This window comes from Phacochoerus africanus, chromosome 4 (genome assembly GCF_016906955.1).
Source record: "Phacochoerus africanus isolate WHEZ1 chromosome 4, ROS_Pafr_v1, whole genome shotgun sequence".
Classification (NCBI taxonomy): Eukaryota; Metazoa; Chordata; class Mammalia; order Artiodactyla; family Suidae; genus Phacochoerus; species Phacochoerus africanus.
In genome coordinates this window covers 151,503,841-151,517,706 of record NC_062547.1, presented here as the reverse complement: position 1 = coordinate 151,517,706, position 13,866 = coordinate 151,503,841, and the positions used below count along the sequence as shown (strand labels likewise).

The 13,866-nt window shown below is 62.9% G+C and overlaps 1 protein-coding gene across 1 annotated transcript in view; it reads right to left on the bottom strand.

Annotated features, from left to right (window-relative positions):
- The window catches only part of SYNPO (synaptopodin), a 51,767-nt gene extending 41,457 nt beyond the window's left edge, over positions 1 to 10,310 (bottom strand). Inside the window, exon 1 of the mRNA XM_047779071.1 lies at positions 10,257 to 10,310. The gene's annotated coding sequence lies outside the window, so the exon portion shown is untranslated. The remainder of the gene's footprint in view (positions 1 to 10,256) is intronic.
- Between the last annotated feature and the right edge of the window lie 3,556 nt (positions 10,311 to 13,866).

Genomic DNA, 13,866 nt, shown 5'->3' with positions numbered 1-13,866 from the left:
CTTGGGTGGGCATCGCGTGACGCTGCGAGGGCTCTGGCAGCGTCCGCAAACCGTGCCTTGTCCAGGGGTGGCCGTGAGGAGCTGGGAAGAACCCCTGAGCTGGACCCGCTGCACCCGCGGGCTCGGGAGGCCTGAGCATCAGCCGGGTCTCGCTTCAGCCTCACGATAGCCGGTGCCCTTGGACCAGCCGCTCGTGTCCGAGCGCCTCTGTGGTGGGGTGGACACGCGCTTCCGCTTAGCATTCGTTCACTTGACACACCCACCGAATGCCTGCCCTGTGCCGTTGGCTATTTTAAGCCCTGGCAGCACACGGCGAGCAAAAGACAGAGAGGTCCTGCCCACGTAAAGCTCACGTGTCAGCTGGCATGGATGGATGATGGATAAATAAGAAACTATGTCAGATATTGTAAGTGGGGTGGAAAAATCATTCAGCAGGAAAGGGGACCGGAGACTGCGTGTATCGTAAAGACAGGAAAAAACCAGTGCTGGAGTTCCCATCGTGGGTCAACGGTTAACAAACCTGACTGGCATCCACGAGAACACGGGTTCGATGCCTGGCCTCGCTCAGTGGGTTAAGGATCCAGCGTGGCTGTGGCTGTGGTGTAGGCCAGCCGCTGCAGCTCCAGTCAGACCCCTAGCCTGGGAACCTCCATATGCCACGGGTGTGGGGGCGGCCCTAAAAAAAGACAAAAGACAAAAAAAAACCAAACCCCCAAAACAACCGGTGGTGTTAATAGGATGCTCTTTTGCTTTGTACGGTGTGTGTGTTTCAAGTTCATTACCATGTTAACTTCTCAGAGGCAATTAAAACTACATAAAATCAATGTTAGGTGGCAAACTCAGGAAGCCCTGGCAGCCCCTGGGAGACGTCGTATGTGGACATTCTGGCGAGTCGACCATTCACCGTCTGAGAAGCTTCATGGTCCACTGTGAACCCGTCTTCCATTTAGGATCGAGTATTTTTTCTGGCCCAGCGTATAAAAATAAGAACATTCTTTCCCAAGTGCACTGGATAGGGAGTCTCCCTGATATAACACACGCACTGTCCAAAGAGTCTGCGGAGAGTAACGACGCCGTCCTCGGTCAGGGGAGGGTTGAATGAGGCAACGTGCTCGCTCGGAATTGCCTCAGTGCCGAGGGGATGTGGCTGGTGTCTTTCCACCGCTTATTCTTGTGAAGGGGCGACTGCGGATGTGGCCAGAACAGACTCCACCAGCGGCGATTGCCGACCGCACTGGGCTCCATCCTGGGGCACGAGGGCGACTCTGGGATCTTGCTGACTCTCGTACAAGACACGTGCCCACTGCTGTTCCCATTTGACAGAGAGGGGACAGAGGCCGAGGGAGGGCGGACTCTGCCCACGGTTCCAGAGCAGGCGGGGACCTGACGGATGCCTGCCCTGTCCCTGGGGGGTTCTCCAACGGTCCGGGGGTGGGGGGAGCTGTTTTGCACAGCACCAAAAACCCTTCTGGGCCTCGATCTGGCCTCCCCTCTGCAACCCTGGACACATCCCTCCGCTCCCGGGCCGTCGCGACCCCCAGCCACACAAACATAGGGCTGGGCTTGGGGTCTCCAAGCCCTCTTCCAGCTCCGGGTTGCCCATGATCCCAGCACCCAGGATGCTGGGGGCTCAAGCCCGTTCTAGGTGGACACAGCGCATCCAGCCTGCTCACAAAACCCGCCAAGTTCCCCGCACGTCACATCTATTTCTGCCCTGCTGGGTTTATAAATATGTGGACAGGGAACTAGCTTCAGCAGAACTGGAGAGACTGAAGTCATGGCTATAAATACAGGGCCAAGGCTGGGGTTGGGCAGCGGGTGCCGCAGGGCCAGTGTCAGCCTGGACGACCATGCCCCTTGGGCCTGCAAGCCGTCGCATCGCCTCCTGGGCTCGGAGGGGCAGGGACTTGCCCAAGGCCACGCAGGCCGTGAGGCCAGAGGTGAGCCTGGACCAGCAGGCTCCCGCTTCTAAGTAGAGGTTGCCCTCCACCCCTCCACCCACTGAGGCAAGCCCCCTGCCTGGAGGCCTGTCCCTTTTCACAAAGCCAGCTATTACAATTTAGGTTACAAAATAAACCTCTGGTGACAACATCCTGCTTTGTATCTGTCAGAAATACCGGGTCTTTCACCTTTTTTGTTTCAGAAAGTGCCCTGTGGCTAAAAGGTCGCAAATTACCAGCCACATCTGCTTCCCACTCGGCAGGACCCCCTCTTCCTCACCCTCTTCCTCGTGCAGGGCGGCCCAGCCACGTGCTGGAGCCCCAGGCGCTGACCCAACAGCCGCCGTGGGAGCCGCTTCCCAGCTCGGCGTGGTACCTCACTTTGGTAGCTTGAGGTCAGCCACGATGGGAGCTGCCACACCACAGATTCGGGCAAATGCTGCCGATCAGGGCTCCCCTCCCCCGACCCCCAAGAGCCAGCCACGAAGCATTTCAGAGCGTAGCCAGCGGCTGTCCAGGAACAGCGGGGGGCAGGGGGGGTAACCCACGCCAGCCCCCGTCCTGCTCCATTTAACTCTCGGGGTTTTGTGAAAAATACATGAATATTTTTAAAAGTGGTGGGGCTTCGTGTCTTTGTTCTGTGTAGGGGCCGAAAGCAGGAGGTGCTGCGTGCAAGCACCACGGAAGGCGGGCCTTTGCCCCCTCCCTGCCAGATGTGCGCCCGGCCACCCTCGCGCCAGAGCAGATGCGCTTGTGAACCCCAAGGAGGCCTCAGTTCCTGCGGTCCTCAGCTGGCCGGTGGGGCGGTGGAGCCGCAGCCTGGTCTCGCCTCCCCTCCCAGAGAGAGTTAGGCTGGCTCTTGCAGACCCACAGGCCCAGGGCTCCCCAAGCTTGACTCGGATGGGGAGACATCGAGCCGCTGGCTTGGAGGAATCAGATCAAGAGTAGAAACATCGGTGCTCATGCCAGCTTCTCCCTGGACCACCACCAGCAGTAACGGGTGATGAAAATCGTCCCAACGGCGCCTGACGTTTGCTGGATTCTTCCGACGCACGAGGACACAGCGCTCAGCAAGCACCCCGGGAGGCCGACCGGTACAGAACGGCCCCGTCCGGCACGGGGGCCACCAGCCCCCAGCATCTGAGAGCTGCTGAGTTCAGACTGAGATGCGCTGGACTACACGCCAGATTCCCAAGACTTAGACCCCAAAGACCATAAAGGTGTAAGATTTGGTCCACGATAAATGCTTCCATTTTGGATTTAGATGAATGTGTTATTAAAACAAGTTTCTCAAGTTCCTTTTTTCCACCTGTTTCTTTTACTTGTGTAGTGTGACTCTTAGAAGGTGTAGGATTACACACGTGTTTGCGTTTATTTCAGTGGTGGCGCCGGCGTGGCGGTCGGGAGGGCAGCTCTCGAGGGCCACTCTCCCGGGCTTCGGCTTGTGTCCTGTATTGTGCCATGTGCCAGCCTGAGACCTTGGGCAGGTTGCTTTCCTCCCCGTGCCTCGGTTTCCTCATCTGTCAACTAGGGCAGTAATGGTACCTACGCATGTGGCTTTCATGTGCCTGGCGGAGAGGACGCACTCGGGGACCATCAGCTGTCAGGGAACCCCCTGGCCCTGGGCTAAGTGAGATCCTCGGACCCTCCTGTGCCTCCGTAGGTAGTGAGCTCCCTGTCGCTGGCGGTGAACAAGCAGAGTCTGGGAATCTCCCCAGCAGGCTGCGCTCGAGGGAGTCCCAGAGCTGAAGTGGGTGCGGGAGGCCCTGGGTGAAATGGTCTTGAATCTGGCTCTGCGCCCGTCTGTCCTGCTCACCTCCTCCTCGCCGTGGCCTCCGTTCCTTTCCCAAGCTTCGTGCAGCCCCGCTGAGTGGGATAAACGCTCCCGGGCGCCGCGCAGGACACTGGGCAGGGCAGAGGGAAAGGAGGTGAGACCAGCCTGGGCTCTGGGGCCTGAGACAGGGGCTTGAACCCCTGCAGTACGGGGTGGGAGGTGACATGGGCCATAAGGAGCTGCACAGCCTCTCTGGGCCTCACTCCCCACCCGTGCAAGGGGGCCGACGACAGCCCTGCTGGAGGATGGCATGGGCGCGGCTGGGTTTGGCACACGCCCTGGCCCCTGCTCCGGCTGCCCCAGCGCCAGCGTTGCGTCACTCCGCTTACCGGTCATTGGCTGGGCGAAAAGCAGTTTGGAAACACATCCTGTGAGCCCGGGCTGCTCGGGAGCTGGGAGCACAGTGCGGACTTGGGTATGTGGAGAGGGGGCAGAGCAGGCAGACAGAAAGTCGTTAGACGAATGAGTGAACCGGGTAATTTCAAAAATGAGCCCTGCTCTGAAGGTGACTGGAGGGCAGTGGGCCCGACCCCAGGTTGGCCGCCGTCACAACCGTGAGAGCTGGTGTGAGGCTGGGACCCGTGGGTCTCCATGCCGTGTGCTGAGCGGGTCCCCAGGGGGAAGCTCTATGGGGTGTGGAAAGAGGGGGGCCGATTCAGCTGGGCAGCCTTCCCTGATTGGGGGTCCAGAGAGTCAGCACCAATGAATGGCCTGGCAACCAGGGGAGCAGCCGCCCGGGCTTGAAGAGCTGGGTTCAGGCTGGAGTTGACCTACCATCGTGTTCCCTGACACCGGGCCATGCCTTTCTCCTCTCTGGCCTCGGTTCACCCCCCGGTCGCGTGCAGGGTGAGACACAGTGTTCCCAAGGAAGGCTTGGGTCGCCCTGCCCAAGGCGCTGTCTTGGTCCTGGCGGGCCATGGGGTGCGGGCGGGAGTGGAGGCCACGCAGCTGGCCAGAGGGCTGCCCAGGCCTCTCCCTCAGCTCAGCACCGCCTGCAGGGCAAGTCGGACTCAGAGAGGCCCAGTGCGGAGCCTGGCGGGGACAAAAGCTCCGACCTGAGCTCGTCCATCTGTGCTGCCAGGAGCCTTCCACTCCCCGGAAGCCACTCATTCATCCCACCTTTAGCATATCTTTTCTGGAGAGGCAAAAGCTCCCCCACTCTGCCCCACTGACCTTAGTCCCACCCTCTGAGTCGTGTCTGTCTGTTCTGTCCCTCCAGGTAAGCCTCAGCCCTTCAGCTATTCCATGCAGGGGAGGCCTTTCTGACCGCTTCCCCCCTTGTCAGCCCAGTCTGTCAGACTCTCGGAACCCACACCATAATCCAGGAAAATCAAACCAGCACAGACCAGGGCAAAACCATCACCTCCCTCATTCTGGGCACTCTGTCTTTATTAATGCAACCTAATATCAGATTAGCTTTTCACCCCTTTCAACCACTACATCGCTCCTATATTGTCTTTATGTTGTCTTTATATTTCAAAAGACATCACGACACCACTGCTACTTTTCTGCCACACCTCCCACACCCTGTACCGTATGGCTGGCATTTCGAGCCGAGCGGAGGACTCTGATGTGTGTGAGTCCACTCAGCCCATGACTGGAAAGGCTGCTCGTGATGGTGGAGCCAAAGTAAAATAATACGCACTCCCACCCTGACGCACACAGACAGATGAAATGAAATAACGGGAGGGAAACGCGTCCTGTCAACAGTATCCAAATACACTGCGGAGGCGGCTCAGGACACACTTGCGGAGGCCATCGCTAAACTAGTGTGAGGGTGGGAGGTGCTGGGCCCTGAGGTCTGGGGGATAGAGGTGGGTCTGAGGGGCCGCAGGTGGCGGAAGGGTGCTGGGGCAGAGAGGCCAGACGAGCAGGGCGAGGGCGCCGCGCCTCAGTGTGTTGCCAGCCTTTATCCGACCCCCGCGCGGCCTCTCCTCTGCACTGAAGCCTTGGCTCAGCCCGTGCAGAGAGGCCGGCCCCGCCGCCTCCACTCTCTGGGACTTGCCTCCCTGGCCTGAGAAAAGGGCCGGCTGTGTTGCTGGTCATGTGGCGTGGACAGTGGGGGTGAACGTGCGGACCCCAGGCTTTGGCATAGGGCCTGGTGCCCTCCCTGACAGCGGGGGGCCGGGCCGCGCGCTGCTGAGCCTGCTCGCGCATCTGCAAACCGGGCTAATTACCATGTCCGCTTCGTGGGGTTGTTGTGAGGCTTCAGCACGTTCAGCCGACAGAAGAGCTCAGAGCTCAGCAGTTAGGGTGTGGCGGGTGTTACTGTCCTCGCCGCGAGGGGCTGAGCCGCTGTGGGTTGTGGGGGGGCGAGGGGAGCACGCTGGTTAAGCCGGAGGAGCTACAGAAACCCTCCCAGCACCCGCCCTCCAGATCGAAGCATCTGCACCATGTGCGTGCGTGTGTGTGCGTGTGCGTGTGCGTGTGTGTGTGTCTGTGAGGGTCTGTGTGTGGCTGCGAGTGTGACTCTGTGTGTGCGTGTGCACAGGCCCCCACGTCACGGGGGCTGCTGGCGTCTGTCTGCAGAGCTGCTGGGAGCGGCCGGGAGGCGGCCCTGCCAGACCCAACAAGCCCGGCGCGCCGAGCTCCAGGCCTCCCTCTGACTGTCGGCTCTTTCTTTCTCTCCCTTCCGGTCCCCTCAGCCGGCTCCCGCTTCCAGGGAGCGGAGCTGGAAGAGGCCCTGGGCCCCCCTCCCCTCTCCCCGCCAGCTTCCCCTCTCGCCGCACCCCCGCGTGGACCCCACGCGGGCCCCTCCCCTCCCCCAGCCTCGTCCCGGTTCCCTCCTTTCTCTCAAAACCACCTTCGGGGAGGAAGCCGTCCCACCCCTGGGAGCAGTGGTCGTGGGGAGCCCTGTTCCTGCCCGGGGACCAGGACACGGACAGGATGGGGACAGGGCTGGGCCGGGGCAGAGCACCCCTCTAGGAGGTGTGTTCGGTTGTGTTTGAGGCCAGACCCGAAGGCAGCCCCCAGCAGCCACCAGCGCGAGAACTGCCCTGAGACGGAGGAGCCACTGGCTCTGCAGACGCGGCCCGACTGGCGACGAGTGGGACCGTTTGAAGCGAGCGCTTTGGGGGCCCCCGAGCTCAGCCCAGGGCCAGGCCTGGGGCCCCCAGGCTGCCCCTCAGCTAGAGTCGTGTTCCCTGAGCACCTACTAAGTGCCGGGAGTTCTAGGTTGGCGCAGCGGGGTCTGTGGTGGTGCCCGGGCCCAGCAGCTGAGGAAGCAGACAGAGGCGAAGGCACCTGCCTGAAGGGACAGAACCAGGGCCCCAGGCCTGGGAGGTGCCGGGCTCCTCCCTCCCCTCAGGGCCCCGAGCTCCTTGTCTCCTCCCCGGTCGGAGTGGCAGCGCGGCGTCTGCCAGGCCTTCTGTACCATCCTCCTCTCCCGACTCACCCACTTGACAGGTCAGGAAAGTCGCGCTGGGAGAGAGGCAGAGACCTGCGGTCCCAGACGAGCCGAGCGCAGGCGTGGGCTCCTTGCCTTTTCTCTTTTCCGAACCCAAGAGCAAGCCTCAGCTCTCCTCTGCCTGTGCCCGGGGCGGCGGGAGCTCTGGGTGCGGCTCTAAGGGAACGGCCTTGTGGCCAGTCCACCCTGAGCCGGCAGCAGCCCAGGCCAAAGGCATCGAGGGGACATCTGAGGAAGCAGAGCCCCAGCCTCCCTGGGGCAGAAAAGCTGAGGTAACCAGAATCCTCTTTATCCCTCTGAGCCGTGGCTGAGCCCCCAAGGGGGGCGTAATGAGGCAGAGACCAGGGTCGTTTGAACAGGTTCCAACCGCCAGCGTTTCTCAGGGCAGAGGGTCTGGTGAAGCCCACGCCCTCCCAGCAAGCGGGGCCGCTCCCCGCTCCCTGGCCAGGCTCATCTCTCTGTATCGATGCCCATAAAGTTGCCCACGTCTCTGTGTGCCCTTGGCCTTGGGTGGAGCTGCTGATAGGTCCGCAAGCCCCACAAGGCCACCGAAAGCCAGTTGGAATGGGATACGTCCTGCAAGCAGGGACTTTGGCCTTGACCCTGGCCAGCTGCCTCCCCAGAGTTTGAAACAGCCAGTCTTGCCCCCAAGGGAGGGTGGGTGACTCCATCTGGCCCATCCTTGCTCCAGGTGAGCCCAGCCCCAAACTCACAAGGTTGGCACCCCTTCCCGGGAAGCCGCCCTCCTCTAGAGGAGTAAGAGCCCTCTAGAGGCAAACAGATGTCGCGCCGTCCTAGGGCAAAGCCAGAAAACCACCTCAGCCTCACCCAGGACCAGGTCTCCTGGGGCCGGTAGAGACACTGAGACCCCAAAAGGCCAAGGAGGCTGCCCTGGGCCCCTTGCCCGGCACCTGCTGCCTCCCCAGGAAGGGGCCGTGCCTGCGTCCCCGCCAAGGATGCCGGCCACATCCTCCAGCCCTCTGGATGCCCCTCCACTCCCGGAGGAGACCAGACAGACGGTCTGGGAGGTGCATTTCCTGCTCAGGGCAGGGCCGTGCTTGCCCGGAGAGCCGGTGATGCGACGGCTCCCCAGCGCTTCCCCAGGAAAAGAGCATCGTCCTGAGTGACGGCGGCCGGGAGCGCGCGTGGGGCGGGGGCGGAGCCACCACGGAGCTTGTCCTCCTCCGTCCTCCTCCTCCGCGAGCCCGGCCTGCGGGGGAGGGGGCGCCGCTCCGCCAAGCGGCTCCCACACCCCTTGGTCCTCCCAGGGCGCCTTTCCTGGGCCACCTGGCTTGACGCAGAAAATGCAGCCAAGGGGCCAGGGAGCCAGAGCTGAACGGCAGGAAAAGCTGAAGCTGGGGCGGGCCCCCGCCTCCCCACCCAGCCCGCGATCCAGGACAAGGCGGAGGCCGGACACAGCCCTTGAAAATGTCAGTCAGGGAACAATCTCTTTCCCCGGCTCCGCCTCTGACCTTGGGCACTCGGCCGCCACCAGGGGTGGGGGGCTGACCTTTACCCAGCTCTGCCCATTCCGCCGCCGCCGCCGCCGGTCCCTACTCGCGCACACACACCCTCTCTCTCTCTCACACTCACACCCTCTCACACACACTGTCCCTCCAACGTGACGATTGGACTGTTTGCCCTGTCAAAGGATGGCTAATTCATGGAGGCCACAAAGTGATCTACATGGCAGAGCCAGCTTGGGTCCTGATAGGCAGAGCCAGCTCTCCCCTGTGGGTTTAAAATGGGAGCAGCATAAAGAGAGCCTGTGGACAGACTAGGCTGGACCCTAGGGACCCCCAGCTGTCCCCAGTCCCATTCATTTGGACGGTTCATATTTTTATTTAAATCTACTCTCTGGTTTGGTGTACTTTTATGCATCCCCCCACGCAGCCATGAAAAGAACACGCAACCCTTGTTATTTGGCTGCACCGGCAGCACGCAGACGTTCCCAGGCCAGGGATCGAACCCACACCACACCAGCGACCTGAGCCGCTGCAATGCCGACAACAGATCCTTAACCCGATGCCCCACGAGGGAGCTCCAACGCAGCCCACGTTAAGATGAGCCGAGGCCGCACTGCCCGCACTGCCCGCACTGTGGGCACCCCCTTTGGAAACCACTCTCCTGGCCTAGACTTGCCGCTGTGGGGATGGGGAAGCTGAGGCCTGGAGTCAGGAGACCCGGGCAACGTCCAGAGCCGCCCCAGAACCCGGAGCCCGCTTCCGGCAAGGCTGCTCAGTAGGAGAGAAGACCCAGGACTCAGGTCCCAGGGCCGCTCAGGAGGACAGAGCCCATGTTGGCTGCGGAATCTGAGTGCGGCCTTTACCAAGGAGCGCTTGTCCCAGGAATCCCCGAGCCCCGGCTCCCTTCCGGGCTGCGGTGAGGAAGCCGGGCTCCTGGAGGCAAGGGCTCTGAAACACGGGCAGCGCGTGGGAGGAGAGCGTGCTCTCAACCGCCCCTGCTCTGGGCCTTGGCCTTTCCATCTGGGAAATGGGTGAGGCCACGCGGGAGAGGACACTGGCCACAGGGCAGTCCCGCACAGGCGGACGCTGCCACCATATCCGCACAGGTCTCCTCACCCCACGGGATCCCCCCAGGAGGCAGCCCTGCACTCCGGCTGCAGGAGGCCCGGGGCGGCCCACTCGACGCCGTGAGCAGGGACACCCCATGGACCTGCAGACACGCTCACACGCGTGCACACCCACCCGTGCAGCATCGCGCACACAGACCTCGCGCACCGACCCCCCCCCCTTCCATGTGCACATGGACCCTCGCTGCCCCCAGCGGCCCTGAGCACACGGTGGGGGCGAGCCTGCGTCCTCACCCCCCCCCCGCCCCTGAGCCCCCAGACCTGGCGCTGTCTCTGTCCCGCCGCCTGGGACACACATGTGGTTTCAGTTAGCAGTGGAGCGGGCATTTCCGTCCCAGACAGCCGGGCCCTGCCAGGGCCCCGGCCCCACAGGCGCCCGCAAGAAGGGCCACGGCGGCCCCCCCCCCTCCGCTGGCCCGGCCGGCGCCCCGGGGCCCCGGCCCTGCACGACCCCGCTCTCGCCCTCCGCGCTCTCCCCCTCACCTGGAGCCAGACTCGCACCCACGGGTGAGTGCGGGGCCGCCGTGCCCGGGCCTCCAGCTCGGCTGCCCGCCCTGCCTGCGCGCGCCTCTGTCTGGAGCTGCGGGGCGGCCGCGAGGAGGGCAGGGTGTCGGGGCGGGCGGGGGAGGGAGGGGGCGTGCGGAGACGGAACCCTCATAACAGAGCCCCTTTGTTTCCGAGCATATGGGATATTTCATCCATACTGAAGACATTAGCCGTCTATGTTTTCAAGGGCTCGGGCTAAAGGAGGAATAAATCCAGCCGTCTTCTGCTCGGCAGACGTGCACATGCTGACTTCTGGAGCGTTTCAAAACTCGGAGAGAACGCCCCCAGTGACACCGGATGCTTTCAAATAAATATGTTTCTAAAACTGCGGCTGGCGTGGAGGCCTCGGGGCTCCTTTCTCTGCTGCACCCCCCCCCCCCGCCGCCCGCCGGCCCCACTCCCCAGCAGGAGGAGGGAGGCCCTGGAGTCCAGCTCCCACCCCAGTCCTCTTTCCCAGGCCCCCCAAACCCCAGCGGGGCCCCAGCCTGTCGGAGTCGCCCGAAGAGCTTGGAAATCTTTGCCCCTTTCAGACACAGGGGTCCAAGGCCCAGAAAGGGGCAGGGACTTGCCTGAGGTCACACAGCAAATCAGGAGCTTGTGCCAAGGGGCAGTGCCTTCTTCTCTTGACAGGAGGGATCCCGCGCCTTCCCCCCTCCCCCGCCCCGTCACGGGGTTGGGGAGACCCCGGGCCCGGGGGAGGGCTGAGGCAGGGCTGGGGAGGCCCGCCCGCCTTTCCGTAGCTGCTCCGGGCGCCCGTCCAGGGAAAAGCATCAGCAGGGCTGGAAGCGCCGGCCCCAGGAAATCCCCTTCGGCTGGCAGATCCCAACAGGCCTGGAGGCCTCGGAGGAGGGAGCCTCCCTCCCTGGCCTCCCAGCTCTCCCCTGTGAGGAGAAACACGGGCCCAGAGAGGGCCAGGCCTTGGCCAAAGTCACACAGCAAGGTGATGGCAGAGTGGAAGACTGAACCCACGTCTTCAGACCCCGGGTGTGCGGGCGGGCTTTGCTGGTGAGCTGTTCCCAGCCCCTCCGGGCCAAGCCCCTTCTTCCTGGTCTGTGGGTCCCCCGCTAATGTCAGAGCCTGGTCCCTTCTCACCACTTTCTAGCTGTCGGTTTGGTTGAGTAATCAGCACAGCGCTGGCACAGGGTAGGCGCCCTCGTGAACGTGAACGGTGTACTCTCATGACGTTGACCGAGCTTCTCCCCTGTACCAAGCCCCGCACCAGGTGCCGGAGGTGCCCGCACCCTCTCCCCAGGGCTCGAGGGAGAGACAGAGCCTGCTCTGTGGGCATCTCCCAGCGGCGGGAAACGGAGGCTCTGAGAGGTTCGGGGCTTCTCGGGGCTGGGTGCTGGGGCGGGGCTCCGGCCAGGATTTCCCACATGGAGTTTCGCTTGTATCCCTCGAGGGGGCACTCCGCCCTGGGCGCCCACCCGCCCGGGTCCCAGGACTGCCCAGCACCATGTTCCTCCAGAATGTCTCTGTTTTTTTGCTTTTTGCTTTTTAGGGCCGCACCTGCGGCATATGGAGGGGCCCAGGCCAGGGGTCGAAGCGGAGCTGCAGCTGCCGGCCGGCACCAGAGCCACGGCCAGGCCAGACCCGAGCCGCGTCTGCGACCCACCCCACAGCTCACGGCAGCGCCGGATCCTTAACCCACTGAGCGGAGCCAGAGATGGAACCCACATCCTCATGGGCACTGTGTGGGGTTTTTAACCTGCTGAGCCACAGTGGGAACTCCCTTGAATGTCTCGCTTCTTAATAAGAGCAGGCAGAGAGCCCCCTAAACCCTCCACGAAGAGAAGGCACTGCTGCAGGAGCTGGAGACCTGGGTCCCTGGCCTCGCCCTGCCTCTAACAGCTGTGTGGGGTCCCTGTGCCAAGGACACAGCTCTTCTCCCCTGTCACCTGGAGATAACCGTTCCGCTAAGGACGCAGGTCGTGCACGAGAGGGATGTGCGGGGAGCTCGGCCATGGACGTGGTCATTTCTCTGTCTGGAACTTCCCCTTGCAGATGCATCCTGGCATTAAGTCCTGTCTAGGCCCCAACAGGCCCTGACTGGCCTCCTTGCCAGCCTGTGCCCCTCGCTCTAACCGCATCAGCCCCCAGAGTCAGCTTCGCGAAGAAGCCCCTGCGCCTGTCCCCCTCCACAGCGACCCCACGGCAGCTCCCACCGCCCCATGGCAGCCGGCGAGTTAGAGGGGCAGTTAAGCCCCTGGGAACCTGGCCCCACCTGAAGCCGCTCCTTCCTGCCGTGGCCTCCTGGGGCCTCCCTGCCTCCGAGTGAGCTGATCCAACACCACCCTCACCCGCCCGTCGTTCCCACTTCCATCATCAGCTTCTTGAGAGGAAGCTCCGCGAGCCTCAGGGCGCAAACTTGCCACTCTTTGCTGGTGACGTGGCTCAGGGGCCTTTTCAGAGGGGCTTCTCATGAGTTCTTGGCTGAGTTCTGCAAGGCAGGCGAGGGAAAAATGATTCTCTGATGCCCGTTATTTCAGATGATAATTAAACAGCCATTGTCGGACCACGTGCTCTGAGCCAGGCACTGTGCTAGCGCTTCAAATGCATTGTCTGCTGGCTCCTGATCACCTGAGGAGCCCAAGAGGCCGGGAGGGAGGGACGGCCCCCCCCACATGGTGGCACTGGCACGGGCTCCTCCTGGCTTTTAGGTCACGGTTTTCATCCCACTGAGGTGGGAGCCCCTGGAGGACTGGGTTCAGCCTCAGACCCCATCGTCCCCACCGTGGAGCCGCGCTCAGTGCATTTGGCTGCGTGGACCCTGGCCCGATCCTGGTGCCCTTCTTTGATGGAGGGAGGTGGTCGGCCTGTACGCGCAGGTGCACGGCTCCTCCCGCCTGGCAAGCCCTGCCCGGCAGCGCCGTGATGGTGGTGTGTCCCCTGGAGAGCGGTGGATGCTCACGTGACCCCCTGCTCAGGAGCAGGAGGGATTTGACCCGCAGTGTGTTCAGTCCCAGCCAGTTTACCTCTCCTTCGGTGTATCCTGGCGGCCCCTGCTCCCGGGAGGTCACTGTACGGATGGGTGCAGCCTGGAGCCCAGGAGGGCTCCATGACCCTCCTGTGTGCGTGGGTGGGGAGGGTGGGGAGCCTCTGGTCTAGGAAGACAGTTCTTGAGTGGTGGGTGCACATGAAGCCACGATCCCCCGGTCCCCCATTCACGAGCGCAGCAGAAACCACGAGAAGACGGCAGGGGTGAGCCTGATTGCCCCAGGAGGGCACACCACAGATTGCGGATCACGAACCCTCACTGTCATAGCCCCTAAGTGGGCGCCAGCCTTTACCTCCGGCCGCCCCACTAGTGGTCAGACTGCGAAGAGGAACCACGAGGTGTCGCCACCTCACAGGTGCCCCTAGTGGGCCCTTGACCAGACCCGATGGTGCAGGGATCATGGGCCACCCTCCTTCAGCCCCCAGCCTCTCTGCGCTGATTGGGGGCGTGAACGAATGGGGGCCTGGAACCGAGCAGGAAGGGGCCAGCCATCTGAGCCCCTGCCCAGGAGGACACTGCTCAGCAGGCCCGTCTCCCCAGAGCCGAGAG